Genomic DNA, 15,338 nt, shown 5'->3' on the forward strand with positions numbered 1-15,338 from the left:
CATTTGAAGCCAAGAAGACCTGGCCTAGAGATTGATCATCAGCATATATACATATGGTAATTGAAATAAAGTGAGTGGATGAGATTGTTTAAGCAGGGTATTTAGACTGACAAAAGGAGAAGGTGGAAGGAGGATGGAGCCTAAAATAATATCAACATTTAATGCAACATGTGCAGTCAGGGATAAAAAGTGAGAACAGTAAAATGTGATGAAAGCCAAAGAAGTATTTTAAAAAGAGAAGGTATTAATGCTACTGTGTGATCAAGAATAATAACTGAAAAGAAAAGAATAATAAGAACTGGATTCATTCACAAGAATGTTATATGTAAACATGACAAAAACATACCTGTGACTTAATGAGGGCTAGCCAGTTTTCAGTGAAAGAAAGAAGGTAAATTCCAGAAAGTAACTATAGATAGGCAACTCATTTAGATAGAACTGAGGAGACATTTAAAGAGGGTCATAGAATAGACGAGATTGTCTTAAGGAGGGAGAGACCTGGCATGGTTAAATGCTCATTAAAGATATGAGTACAGAATGACTTTAAAGATACAGGATGGAAACAAAATATTCCCAAGTAAAATAGTTAATTTTAAGGAGGGAAAGTATTTTTTTCTTTATGGAAAGAAGAAAATGATGGAATCAAATTTTTTTTTAGCCAAGTGTATTAGCTTTCTATTGCATTCTAAAGCTGAATAACAAACCACTACGAATTTAGCCGTATACAACTACACAAATGTATCATCTCACAGACAAGAAACTGTATTACCATGTGTCTGAATACTGGTTAGCTGGGTTATCTCAGGGCCTCACAGCGTGAAATCAAAGTGTTGGCTGGGGCTCTGTTCTCCTGTGAGGCTCAAGGTCCTCTCCTAAGCTCACTGGTTCTTGGTAGAATTCAGTTCCTTTCAGCTGTGAAACTGAGGTCCCTGCTTTATTGGTGGCTATCAGCCAGGAGTTGTTCTAGCTTCTAGAAGCCACTTGTTGTTCGTTCCATGTTAACTTCTCTACAAGGTAGCAATTTGCTTCTTCAAGGCCAAACAAGAGAACATCACTGCTGCTTCAAACCTCTCCAATATCAGGAAGGGATCAGTCTCTTTTAATGACTTGCCTGATTAGATCAAGCCTACCCAGGAAAATGTCCTTTATGATTTAACTCAAGGCCAACTGATTGGCAATTTTAATTCCTTCTGCAAAACACCTTCACTTTTGTCATATAATGTAACCCAATTACAGGAGTGACATACATTTTATTTACATGCCCCATCCACACCCAAGGGGAGGGCATAATACAGAGCATGTATTCCAGGAGACAGGGATTTTGAGGACCAGATCAGAATCCTGCTTACCATGTCAAGAAAGAGATCACCCCAAATTTAAATAGTTTTCTTTTCTTTCCTACTATTCACTTAATATGTGGATTCTTATCACTAGATGGCGATTAGATAGATAGATAGATAGATAGATAGATAGATAGATAGATAGATAGATTTACATCTTTTATGGAAGTGCTTCCCAGTCTGAAAATAAAAAATCTACAAAAACAACTAAAAGAATTTTCATATATATTAAAAAAGGCAACACCATTGAAAACAGTTGAGACTCTTTGAACCAGGAGTTAAGGCAAGAGTATAATTGCAGAGAGACCTCATTAGTCTATGTGGTCTTCAATAATGCTGAAAAAAACCCCGGAAAATGAAGGCAATTTTTGCAGCTGTTACAACTCTCCTCTCTTGTCTTGATGAAACTGTCCTTGAGACCTTTTGCTTTGGGTTGACACTAACTATTGTTACTCTTTGAGGCAGCCCTCAATCTCCCCATTCCCTAATGGATACAGTTTCCATAAGCACTCTTGGCTCTAGGCTTTCTCAGCACAGGAAAGAAGAACTGAGTGGGGGGCCCTTTGCCGTTTGGATTCTGGATCTTTTTGTGAAACGAGTGAAGACAAACCAGGTGAGAGTTAGGTACCTGTTCATACTGCAAAGAAAATGACTTTCAAAACACTGATCGCACAAATATCCCACTTACTTTATTATTCTTCCAGGATTGTACAAAATTGAACTACAATAAAATTCAAATGCCAAGATGGAGAAATGATGTGATGCAACAAATATATCTTTTCTTGCATGCATGTGTACTGGAAATTGTCACCCCTCAAAAAAAAAGCACATAACACAACATCTCCCTCAGCAAATTTGTGAGATAGATTCTCAGGCTATCCAAACACAGTGGAATACAGTGCCACAATCAGTTAACAGTGCCTCCCAGGGGTGTGGAAAGAGGGTGAGGGTGGAAATGCAATTACGATTGAAATATATTTGACACACATGACCCAGGGGGAAAAAAATGTAGAACAGATAAAAGAAGGGAGAGTGAGAATAGTTTCTAGTTATTGAATTCCCACACCATGATAGCCATTATAGTGAATACTTTATATACATTATAACACATCTTCACAGTGACCTTGCAAGGTAGGTATTTGTATCACTTTTTAAAGTTTTGCAGCAGAGGGAGACAGAAAAGTTAACAAAATTAACCCAGGAACAGAAGGAGTAAGTGAGAGGCTACAACGTGTCCCCAAGTTTAGCTGACTTCAAGGCCAGTGTAATTTCTCATATATCACATTGCCGCTGGTAGGAAGGAGTGCCACTGAGGAGCCTAATATCATATGTCTCCAGGGCACTGGAGTAGCACATGCTGAAATAACTTTAGACTTTTCTGGTTGCTCAGCAATCTTGGTTTTTTGTGTGTTTTTTTTAAGCCCCGCAAAACATAAATCAAACATGCCCTATTGACCAGTATATGATGAGATTATGTCCTATAAACTGGTTTGTTTTCATATTTTTTAGTAATACAGAATTTTAAAGAGTAAACACCTTATCCACAAAAAGTTTTTGTATCAGAAATTTCATGACTGATTAAATTCTTAGTTTTGGTCTCCCCCCGCACCCCCAGCTGGGTAATAAACAAAGCAAAGAAAAAGACTCTAGCTACATAACGCTATAAATAAATAATACACAATACCTTAGTTTCTCAGCCTTCTTCCTATGTTCTAGCTTGTACAAATCTGAACCAAACTTCTTGAAATTACAAATCATTATTTGAGGGGGAAGGGGATACTAGTTCAGTAACATACATATGAGTATTGAGAGCAATTCTATAGCTTTTGTATTATTATATAGTGATATAATTGCTCTTTCCTCTAGTGTTTCTCCTCTTCCCCTTTGAGAAGCCAACATAAGAGACTTCTGCCTGTGTGTCGAGAGCCAGAAACTCATTATGATAGCAGCCCTGTAAGGCAATGCTGGGAACCAAACTGTGAAATTGTGATTTGTTCCTCGAGTGGAGTGTGGTAAGTGCTACGTACTGGTAGTTGGCTAATGGATTGAACCACACAATCACAGCAAGTGTTAGAAAACCCTGGAGGCTGATTGTGTGTGTGTGTGTGTGTGTGTGTGTGTGTGTGTGTGTTTATTTTAGCAGTGTTCAAGAGAAAGCAAATCTGAGAGGGAAATTTATTAAAATAAATATTTCCTTGGCTAAGAGATGTCTGCTATAACATTCGCTTTCCATTGATGTTTTGACATGTATTTTGATTATTCTATTAAAATTTTTATTTTTCTAAATAATTCATTTTGACAGAGATTATGAGGGAAGAAGGGATGGGTAGAATTTCTCAGCTAAATTTTACAAAATATTATAATAAATAAGGTCTTTACTCATTCCTCCTCCTGGACAGATTTGAGGATCAAGTGGCCAAAATAACCGACCTTCCCTTCTACTTAATTTTCCTGCAAAAAATTATATTTAAGAAAATTATGTAAAACTAATATACCATCATTCGTTCTACTGAGCCTATATATGTACAAAGGATATTGTGAAGCTCAAGAACTATTTAATGGAAGCTGCAAAACCGGATGATTTACAGACTACAACTTCAACTTGAACTTCAAAGAAGCTCATCTCAAGCTATAATTGCTTAAAATAAGGAAATTCATATGAATTGGTCCCTAACTGTTGGTTTTATTTATTCATACAATAAAGAGGGCAAACATGCATGTAAAGGGACGCTGAGCAATAAGTCTACAATTTTATGTCAGACAATGGTATTTTGGATTGTTACAAGCCATGAGATGTTAGAAAGATTAGCATGACTCACAGAACAAATATTAAATGATCATATGCAATATAATCATATGTAATTTAAGTGTGAAGGGTAATCAAAAGAGAACTGCCACATATCTGAATCATTTCAGTCCTTCTCCCCTTAATTATTTCCCCCCCCCTCTCTGCCATGCATCCTTCTAGGTCAGAGTCTCTGTTAAAGATTCCTACTTCCTTTTCTTACTCCTTCATCTCCCCTTAAGCTCTAGAACAGGGATTGAAAAATTACTAATGGTTTTTTGCCAGGTCATATGTCAATATAAAGAAGGTCAAGTTTGTTTGGGGAAAATTGGAGAAAAATGTTATTACTTGTAGGTCACTTCCCCCAGAAAGATGATTGGTGAGAGGTAATCAAGTAACTTAGAAGCTAACCTCAGAATAATGGACAGATATTTGAGTTTCAGCCTCCCTCCAGCACTAGAAATACTAGAAATACTCTGAAAGTATTCACTACAGGTAGTGCTGCTAGGGGTGGGGGGTGAGGGGCTGCTTTACTCCCCTGTACTCATTTACCATTTTCAAAATGTAGCCTGTATGTCCAAAGCCAGTTTTGTGGGTGTGTTTTTTGTCCTCTTTAATGATATGCCATTAAAAATGGATAAATCTCTCAAAAGATATTTAAAAGAAAAGTTGTGATGGGTAAAACAAGAGCTAACATTATTCATCATTGCTAAACATTTTAAAACACCATTAAATCAGTGGAGATTGTTGCAAAAAACAGAAATGAAACAGAAAAATAATTCATGTCACACTTATATACATATATGCATGCACATGTACTCATAATATATATGTATGTATTATAAATGCTACATCATAAATGTACAAGGAGGAGCTCTTTTAAAATGGCATGTGATAACTACTGAGAAACTCGGAGAAATGAATTTAAACCATGCCTTATAATATATATCATTATAACATATATAAACTCCATATGCCTAAAAGAGCTATGTTAAAAGACTGATAGACTATACTATGTAAAATACATATATAATTATTTTATAAAAAGAGGGAAAAGAGACTCAGACTAATATTTACAGCAAATTTTATATATATATATAACCAATATCTATACTGTATAAAATGCTTATGCAAATTGGATATGAATTTTAAAAGATGGATATGAACAATTTAAAGTTAGTAAAATAAAGTACCTATATAAAAATGTTCAGCTCTGCTAGTTATCAGAACACCTTGAAATAAGAGTAATATGCCTTTTTAAACCAATAAAATCAGGAAATTTGGTAATCAAGCAGGCACTCTCAAATATAATGTATAAAAGATAATAAATTGGTGGATTCCTTTTGGAAAAATAATTTTTCACTGTATATCAAGACATAAAATGTTGTACACTTTAATCCAATTATCTTACTTTTGGTGGGAAGATAAAGGGAATAAGGAAAATAATGAGAAAAAAAGGAAAACAATACTCATGAAATATTTATTATAACAAATATAAAGCCATTAAATTATGAGGATACTGTAAACATGGGAAAATACTTATTTATAACACTAAATGAAAAAGAAACAATTGTATCTGTACTAAATATAAAAATCATGCCTAGATAAAAACTGTATGAGGTAAAAAGAGTATTACAAAGAGTTTAACATATTAAATCTTTGACTGTAGTTCATTTAATACATTGTAGTTTAATCCCATGAATGTTACAACTTTAATTATCTACTTTTTCAAAGTAAAAATTTTTGGCAGGGAGTAACAAAAACCCTAGTGGTCCCCCAACTATCCATCCTCTCATTTTCCATAAAAATTTTAGCTGGGCACAAAGCCACCAGAATAAAGGCAATACATCCCAAGTCTCCTTTGTAATCAGGTGTGGGCATGTGACGAAATCCGAGCCAACGTGCTATGCGTCGGAGTATTTGTGGCAGCTTCCTGAATCCTAACTTAACAGACAGCTGTCACATGGCCTTCTTCTTACTGCCATGATCCTTTCTCCTGCTACCTCAGTTGTAGAAGCCAGTGTGGACAGTCCTTTAAGACAATGCAGAGCACAGTCCTCCCAGCCCTGCTGATCTCTGACTTTTGTCTGCACGATAAGGAGTGAGCAATAACCTATCTTGCATAAACCACTGTTCGTTTTCACTTTTATCGCAGAATCTCAGCCTACTAAGCGCAGAGAGTTTATCCCAAAAGCCAGCCAGTTGCAATATTTATGCCATAATCAGTTGAAATTAGCTGAAAGCAAGGTAGAGACAGCAATGTGAGGGTAGTAGGACACTAAAAAGATTGCCAAAATTCACCCTAGGGCATTCAAATTATTCAACAGGATTTAGGCACGTTAGTCCCTCTACATTAGGTATTCTCAAGTGAGGGAAACAGCGCCCTGAAGGGATGAAAATTGGCGCTTGAGAGACAAAAAGTGTTCCATATTACAATGGTTTTTGGCTCTTCAACATGCCACAGTACATAAAGGGCCAAAAGACATATCTGTGGTATTAACATTTCATGGGGGTGGAAGCGAGCATTTAGAAAAAATACTCTAAAAAGGCTTCTTGGGGAAGTGATAATGAAAAAAAAATCAAACAACAGTACCTTATTCTTTTTAAACTCCAATAGCTTCCCCAAATAACCACTGGTCACATTGTTTTATTAGTGGTTGTTTATTTTTCCATCTTTCCCATTAAATTTTCAGCTGATTATTAGAAAAAGATTATGACTTTCAATTCTGCATCTATAACACATTGCTCGGCACATATTAATAGCACAAGAGATGTGAATGGCTGAATGAACACCCATAGGCATTTTTCCTTTAAGTCAAAAGCTAAAGCAATTCTCATTTAACATTGGACACAATTCTCCCTCTGCGTGGGTGGTAACTAACTGAGACAACCCCTGAGAACACACAGCATTTCTCAAACAATATGCTGAATAACTTGCTAAAAGAATCCAGTGCAGCCACAGGAACACCCCATTCCTACTTATCTACACTAATTTCCATTTTTCCTTCAAAAAAACAACAACAAAAAAGTTTAACCTTATTTATATTCATTACTACTTAGCATTTTCCTTTTTAATTTCAAACATCAAGTTGACTTGAAATCTGCTGTTGTTTTAACAATAAGGCAGAGTTTGATATTTGGAATTTATACAAACGTGTCTCAAAAGGCCACAGCTAACGAGAATCTCAGCTTTTCCGGTTTATAGGAAATATCATGGACACTAATTATGAACTCAAGTCTGTTTACTAGTTGTTTATTCTAGCAACATGGCTCAACCAGGTAGACTAATTCAATTTAAACAATAGTTCCTGAACACCTACTGTATGTGGAGTGTTTAGCAACGTCTACAGAGGATAGAGAGAGAAATAAAGCATGGTCCATCTTCAAAATTCTCATACTCTGACAAAATACGATGCGAGGTAATAGAGTTTAAGAGTTATCAATGGTATGTATATACAGATGTTTCAGAATTTGAAGGAAGGACATATAAAATGCATGCACTTAAGATCTCAGGGATCATTTGGCTTTTGAGATGTGCTTTGAAAGAGGAATAGGATTATAATAGAGAAAGATGGGGGGACAAGGTATTGCAGACAGTGAACAGCACAGAAGCAAGAAAGCACATAATAGTCTCTGAGAACAGTGCATGATCTACATTTGAATGTATGCACTTTAAATTTGAGAAGCACTTAGATAAGGCACCTGTAGCCAAGTGAAAGCAAAGGCAGTAGTAGCAAGGCAATGTAGAGCCATTCCCTAGAGAAATCATTATGCTTTGACAAAAAGCCACTCTTAGCCAATAGGGACCACTGGCAGCCCTTGAGCACAATGAGCCAGAGCTATGCTTTCAGCAGATGAACATAACCTGTTTGTCGGGTAATTTACAAAGACTTTCAGAAGTAGGGGCACTGAGAGTTCACTCTAGTAATGGCCTGGAAAGAGTTAATAGAGATGAATTAGGATGGAAGGAGAGAAGTGTAAAACCGAAGATGGATGAGAGGACATTTCACAAGTAAAATCTATATAAGTCTTGACAACTCTTTGAATATCGAGGATAAAGGAGTGATATAGGATAAGGAAAAATTATTCCTAGGCTTTGAGCCTGAGTAACTGGGAGAAAGAGGAGGGCAAGTTGCTTTAGGATGTTGAGGAGATGATGAGTTTAGATTTGGACATATTAAACTTGAAATGCCTGCAAGCATCAAAAATGAACCTACTCAACAGGCAGTTAGAAATGCATCATCAGTAGTTGGAAAAGGGCTGAATGTATAGTACGAGAATCATGTATGCAGAGATGGTTGTTAGAAGTTGTGGAAATATTTGAAAAAGAAAAAAGAAACAAAGAGGGAGGGGATAGAAATTAAAAGAATCAAGCGAAAAAACTTAGAGATTGCTAATTTTAAGAGAGAATAATAAAAGAGACAGTTCCCACAGGAAGAGTGGGGAAAACCAGATAGCATATGCCACCAAGATAAGGAAAGGCCACCTTTCCAAGCAAGAATTAGGCCTTGACAAGGTCACCAAGGAGTCAGGAAAAAGGATGCTACTTTAGTCCAACTGAAATCAATTTTGGTAACCAAATGTTCATTACTCTTCTAACTAAAGCTGTCTTATAAACTGAAATCATCTGTTTTTCTCAATATTTGTAAAGTACCATAGAGTATCCCTGATGCAGCGCAAACATGAATGTGTTATGGAACCAATATCAAGGCAGCAATGTTAACATGGTTTCATTTATTTGGTATTGTATCGATGCCTCTAAAAATACAGTTATGCAAACAATAATATGTATTTTCTGCATACAACTTTAGAGGATCTATATTAGTAACTCAGTCTCTTTAACATCATTAATAAATCAGGGAATTCTTTTATCATTGTTGTTACATAAATTACAATGCAAATTAGCCAACATCCTGAATAGGTGAAACTATATCAGCTGTGAACTTGCTTTGTGAACATTGCAACTGGTCTCAGTTCTTTTATATGCCATAGGTACTGAAGAAATCTCTAAGGTACCTTCCTGACTCTCTATATCCTAATATATTCCTGAAATATCTTTTAACTAATTAACTTGCTTAATATACAAAGGTAGACCTGATTTAAAAAGCGAAAGCAACAAGATGAAGAACTATTGGTCTGTCATATATGACAAGTGCATTACATTCAAAATACTCTATTAAGAGAGGCTCCAGATAAATGGTTAGAGACAGGAAACAAAACCTTGGATACTCAGCCAGGCTCTTTTGACCCAGGGAGTGACGTATTGGAATCGCAACACTGTTCTTAAAAATGCAGCTTTAAGAAAAATTTAAGGCAAAAACTCAGGTATTTATTCTATGGGAGACAATCCTCGGAAATACTAACAGGAGATTATCCGTGCCCTGCCACTATTAAAAGTTAGCATGTAATCCTTTTTTGAAAATAGATAAACACACCTAGGTCCTTCTAGGAGATTCTTTCATTCCAAAAAGGCTGGGCTAAATTCAACACTCAGGTACTTCGGAGTCACTTAAAAGAATCTCTGCAGGAAGACAGATGGTTGTCCAACCCCAATGCCACAGCAAGTGATAAGAGACCTCAATAACATGGCCTGCATTTTAGAAATCTCTCATCCCACAGTAGATTACGAAACTCATTTTGAGCATATGTCGAAGGCGGTCTCAAGGCTAGATGGAATCTACCGTTTGTCTCTAATGTGCTCCATAATTTACAGAAAAATGTTAAACCAAAGCTGGATTTCTCTTTGGCTTCTAATTCTTAATAGCAGAAGTAGATAAAGAGATAAGAGAAAATAATTAATTGGACTAGTTCACCAGGATAAATAACAAGTAAATGCATTACTGGTTAACCTCATAGCTTTTGTTAAATACAGTACCTATTCCATTTATAGAAAAACTTGAAACAGCTGGTTGGCTTTAGTGACTGATAAATTATTTTTAGGAAATAACGAAGGCCAGATAAGATACTTTACTAACTCCATATTTATTTAATTTTTGTTTTACCATCTTTTGTTGTATTTAAAATAGTGAAAAGTCTCATTTAAGGTTTAATTTAATTAGAGGCATACAAAAATAAACACTTTAGACTTCAAGAGCAATAATAAACACCATTACATCAAAGTTGCAGATTAATTGAATGTTTTCTTGTAAATTGTCTTTTTTTCCAAAGTTGTATTCAAATAATAATAATATTGTCCCTGAAACATAATATAATGTTTTCTTGCTATCCTAGAGACTTTTACAAACTTATATTTAAAGGGATAAGGTAAAGATGACTGGTGGACATGTAACCTATTAAACATGTCTGGCGGACAATTTGACAATTTGTATCAAAATCATTAAAAATACATTTGACTAATAATTTTACTTTCCCTAGAAAATAATCATAGCCATAAAAAACATTGTACTTCAAAAGGGTTTATTGAAGCCATATTCATAGTAGGATATAAATAAGACAGCAAACTAAACATCCAATAAAAATAACATATTACTTAAATTACAAGCCTTTTGTTAAATACCCATATGCTGGACTATTGTGTAGTCATTACATTACACATGTTGTATAGTATGCTAAAAGAGAAAAATTTTTTCTGCTATATTACATTTTTTTTAAAAGATAAGAAAACAGTGTTATTATAGTTTTTATACATTATCTATATTTATATGTTATACATTTTATTATTTTACATATTTATGTATTTTATAATATTGCAGCGTTATTCCATTTTATTAAAGAAACACTTATGCACTTCATACGTGCACAGCGAGAAAGTCTAGTTTGGCAAGGTTTTGTGAGAGACACTATTAGTCACTTCATATAATGGGTGGAAGTAAGTCACCCTGGAGCTCATTTTATTGTGAAAAATGCTGAGGTTTTATCACTTTTTAAATTAGCTTAAGTAATTTTATAAAGAGATAATTCCCTTTTCTACCATTTGGTCACCCACTGGTACAGTTCATATAGGAAAGCAACATAAATGCCTAATTCTTTCTCTTTAAACACCATTTCTCAAGATACATATCGATTCCTTTACATCTCCAAAAAGGTGACTAATTAATTTTTATATGATCATAAACCCATGAGTTAAACATATTGTATGGATTTCAATACATGCATTTCTTATGCTTATTATTGAAGCTCAAATTGTCCTATATTTAGCCAGTGGGAAACTCTTCAAGTTAATGCCTAATTTTTGATGTGATCTTAAAATGTCTCTGGTAGCCCCTTGCTTCCCTGTATAGCAAGAGTTTCCAAACTCATCTTGTGCATTTTCCACCCTATATGTAAAATCAGCCATTTCTCTTTTTTAGTTATAAGGTATTACTAGACAATGTTGTCATCAGAAATATGCATTGCTACTGGGTTAGTCACTATTTCCAGGCCTTTTCAGTGGCTATATATGTTTTGCAATTATACAAATGTATATACATATATACATATATAAAGTATATGTAACTATATTTGCAACTACGAGTATAGTGTTTTTCTTCACCTCTTCTACATTACATTTGTTTCTCCTACGCTAAGAATCTCGGTTCTCAAGTTCAAAGGAGATGTCCTTGTTTTATCCCCCATTATACACAGAGTAGTCCTAGAACAGTAGTACGGATAAAATCACCATCAACAATAATAATAATTAAAAACAATTTAATTTTATGTAGACTATTCTCTTCTCCTCTCCCCATTTTTAATTCTGTACTACAGATATACATATTTTCAGAGCATTTAGATATTACATACCACAATCTCTCTTTTTAACTCTCCTTTATTCCTAGTTTTATACATATATTCTTATCACTATTGTGTATGTCAGTGTCACTATAGTATTATGATCATCTGAAGTTTGCTCTCCAGCAGATTCTTCTGAGAAGTGCTCATTAGAACAATAGTCCCTGAGTTCTCATGTGTTGACAAAAGTTTGTATCTGTTTTACTTACAATGTTGCTGGATATAAGGTCTTATTTTTACATTTTCTCTTTGTTATATTTAATATAGATCTTCATTATTTTCTGGTATAAAGCATTGCTGTGGAAAAGTATGATGATGATATAATTTCCCTTTATGGATTTTTCACTCTTTACCCAGATGCCCAAAGGATTTTTTTTTTCTTTCAAAAACAAGAGCTTTTCCCAAATAGGTTTTGATGTTATTGTTTTGGGGTTGGTATTCTTGACAATACAATGTGTTCTTTCAATAAGAGTTTAAATCTTTTTTTTTAACCTCCACATACGTTTTCTTGAATTATGGTTTTGAGTGTTTGTTCTCTTTCCTTGATTTTGTTTACTTCTTCACGACTCCTATCATCTGTGTGATGTATCTCCTTTGCTTATCTTCAATGTTCCTTTTCTTCATTTGGATTTTAATTTTTTTTAAACTTTTAATCTTTCATTTTTCTTAAAACATTATTTGCTGTTTTTTGTTGCTCCTTATTTTTGATGTTTTCTAATTCTAATGTATGTCATTCATTTATATCTTGTATTACATTTTAATGTCTTTAACCCTCCGTTGGGCGCAACTGATTTCACAGATTCATTGCACACAAATTTTCAAATATCTAAGTTAACTTCAGTATCATGACTCATCGCTTCCATATCTTCCCCCTCTACTATAACGTATTACCAGTCGTGTTTGTGACTTAGTAAAGACGTATTTCATATTTGAAAATTGTATGCAATGAATCTGTGAGATCAGTTGCCCCAAAGGAGTGTTAAACCTGTTTTGAAATAGCAGGTTATAATTTTGATCTGTTCTAAAGACATATTATTCCAGCATGCTTTCATCCTTAATCTCTGCATCTTGATACTGCTTACTGGGATTCAGCCTCAACATTTTTTTTGTTGTTCATTTTTATGTGAAATTATTTTCCTTGACTTTTAAGGAAGATCTTCTTTCAAATGGCATTTTCCAACTTCACAGGGCTCCTTCTCCTAGGACTTTTGCATAGTGTTAAAAAAATGTATGGTGACTTGCTTTCTCTGAGATTTTCTAGTTCTGTTTCTCTTTCCCACTTTTACATGGACACTCTCCTTCCTTTTTTTTTTTTTTTTTTTAAGCAGAGCCATCCTGCCACCTGTTGGCAGTTTAGCGGCAGCTCAGCTCAGGCTGTGAATCGAACTGGTGACCCTGTTGCTCAGAGCTCGTACTCTTGAGCAAGCTCTTAATCAACTGAGCCACTCGGCCAGCCCCCTCCTTCCTTTTTTGCTATTGTTCCTATTCTGATCAAGTTTGATTCTACTCTAGGCACCTTCTCCCCAATATAGGACCCTATCCTGGATGAAAATCCAGGTTAATCAGTTTCAAGAGTGTATAGGGGCTAGCCAGCTGCAGCTCCCTAAACCTCAATATGGGTTCTTACAGTCACTCACTACAGGAACAGGGACAACCCTTCCAATTTTAGCTGCTGTTTTCTAATTGACCCACCTGCTTTCCTACCACAGTGAGTCCTTATTGGCTATTTTGTGGGTTCTTATGCTCAGGTCCTTCAGTCACCTTATTGCTTCCTTCTTGCTTCTTGGAATGAAGACGTTGGTGCCATGCAGGTTCGGTGGCTTTTGGTACTTTTTGCCCAGCTGCTTATATTTTTAAGATTCAAAGGAATAGCTTGTGACATGGTTTTGTTATAAACATTAACTATGTTTTTTTTTTAATCTTCCTTTCTAATTTTCACCACATTCCCAAAATCTCCCAGGACATACTACATTTAGATACAGATATAGATAGGTACAGCTATAGCTACAGAAGTAGATTCAAATGCAAATAGAGTTGCAGGTATAGGTATGAGGACAGATGCAGATACAGACATAAATATACATAAATATGCATAGATCAAAATTACTAGCAGGATAAGCATATATCCTGGAAATACATATTATCAGGTTGATGGGACTATGGGTAATTTTTGTTTTGAATTGATAACAGTTTTGTTTGTTTGTTTTAGCCAAATTAAAAAAAAAAAGCTAGTACTAGCAGGTCTATGAGAATTCATATCATCTGCTCAGGGGTATCTGGCAATGGCCCCTTTTCAGGGACCCGTCAGCATCTAAATCTTGGTCACATTAAATTAAATTATCTCCCTCAGTTCAACTAGGTTACTTCTACCGCTTGAGGGTAGAGAAAATAATTCACTGTTCATTCTTCCCAACCCTGTAGTTTTTTGTTTGCATTCTGTGCTCTGAGTGCCCTGGTCTCCTTAATATATGTATATTCAAGACCAACTTGTGCTATTTCATTACAAATCACTTTTGTCTGAATAGTGCCTACCTTTTGCTTTCCAAACATTTTTCAGCTTTCAGAGTAATAGCTCCAATAGAAAATTACAAATGCCTACTTCGGAACTATAAAGTCAAGAATTTTACTCTCCTTCAGAGTTTTTTTGGTTGTTGTTGTTTTTTTTTTTCTCTTTTTTCCTTATGGCAACAGCCCTCATTCATGTCTCATTTAATCAGAAAGACTGCAGAGTTAAAAGATAATACCAAGAAGAAAAAAAAAGTGGGTAGTATTTGAAAATATTCTCCATCTTCATTTCTATGTACAAGTGATTGTCTCTGGGGAGTGACATGAACCTTGAGTACAGTTGTTGCAATGTTGACTCGAGCTCTTTTGTCCGCACTAGCTCACCACCTGGTTAATATCAGATATCTTCATAGTAATTTAGAGTCCTTATTATAACATATTTATACCTATTATCAATTAAATTTGACAGTTGCTACTTAAAAAGAGCAGATGAGAGAAGCAACAGTAACAATTAAAATAACACTTTCATTTCAGGTTGCTAAAATATAAACTGAGGCATATTAAAATTTAAGTGTTTATTTGAGCAGAAATTGATTTGAATCAGGCAGTGCCACACTGGAAGTGGTTAGGAGTACTCCACTTACAGGAGCTAAGGAAGAGCTTTATAGAGAAAAAATGAAAACAAAACAAGGAAATGACTTGATTGACTATAGCTTAAGTTTGCCTTACTTGAGGAATCCTAGTTGACTGTGATTGGTTGTCCTTAGGTTTCAATTTCGAAACCTTTAGGCAGTACAGGTTTAGAGTATGGTTTGTGTATGTAAGTTACAAAAGCTTTAAAGACACCTCAGCCTAATGTCCTCCTTGTTTAATTAACTAAAAAAGGTTTTGGGGCCGGCCGAGTGGCGCGATGGTTAAGAACTCGCTTGGGATGCCAGAGGGCCCCGGTTCGGATCCCACATATGAGGGCCAGTGACACT

Source organism: Hipposideros armiger, unplaced genomic scaffold, assembly GCF_001890085.2.
Source record: "Hipposideros armiger isolate ML-2016 unplaced genomic scaffold, ASM189008v1 scaffold_1005, whole genome shotgun sequence".
NCBI lineage: Eukaryota > Metazoa > Chordata > Mammalia > Chiroptera > Hipposideridae > Hipposideros > Hipposideros armiger.